Source organism: Penaeus monodon, chromosome 32 (assembly GCF_015228065.2).
Source record: "Penaeus monodon isolate SGIC_2016 chromosome 32, NSTDA_Pmon_1, whole genome shotgun sequence".
In the NCBI taxonomy this organism is placed as follows: Eukaryota; Metazoa; Arthropoda; class Malacostraca; order Decapoda; family Penaeidae; genus Penaeus; species Penaeus monodon.
Genome location: NC_051417.1, coordinates 19,865,066 through 19,865,922, shown reverse-complemented (window position 1 = coordinate 19,865,922; position 857 = coordinate 19,865,066).

The window sequence follows — 857 nt, the reverse complement described above, 5'->3', positions numbered from 1 at the left end:
CGTTAAAGTAGTTTCATTATGAGCAGTAATAGAACTGTAAATCTTGCCATTTTGAAAATTACATCTTCATAACCTTTTCCATCTTTATATCTTTAACAATTCTTTTCTAACTCCCCAACCCATTCCTTTGCCACTATTTTTTCATTTTGACCTCAAACATGAACTAATAGACCCCCTCCCCCCTCACACACACACACCAAACATAAAAAAAAACGAAAATGATACCAAACACAAGGAGAACAAACAAACACGTGAACAGACAAGGCCGACCAACAACCAGCGGCCTCAGATTCCGACCTCGAAGATTGTGCACCTCGCTGCCCTCCTCATAGGTCATCCTCAGGGCCAACGTCCATCATTATAGTACCTTACAAATGACCCTTAAAAATAGGGGGGAGTTGATAACGCGACCCTTCTATTTCTTATGCCGTCCGCGTCTCTCCTTTTTAGTTTTTTTCCCGTTTTTTTTCTTTTTCTTTTTCTTTTCTATGTTCTTTTTTCTTCGTTGTTTTTTTATGTTTTGGGTTCTCGTCTTGATTTTTTTTTATATTTTTCATTATTTATTTTTTATTTTTGTTACATTTTTCGTTTGTCACATTTTCTTCTCTGTTTTGGTTCCCTTTCTCTTTCTTTATTTTTTTTTATTCTCTTTTTCTCTTTCTATCTCCCTTGTCTTACTTATTCCCCCTTTCTCCTTTCTCCCTTTCTTCCCTTTTCTCTTATTCAATCTTCGTTGCCCATCTCCCTTTCGGCCTCTTGTGCCTTCCTTTTACGCTATCCTATTTTTTTCTTTCCCATTTTCTTTTCTTTCTGCTCTCTCACTTAATCCGTCCTTTCTCCTTCTCCATTCTTCACTT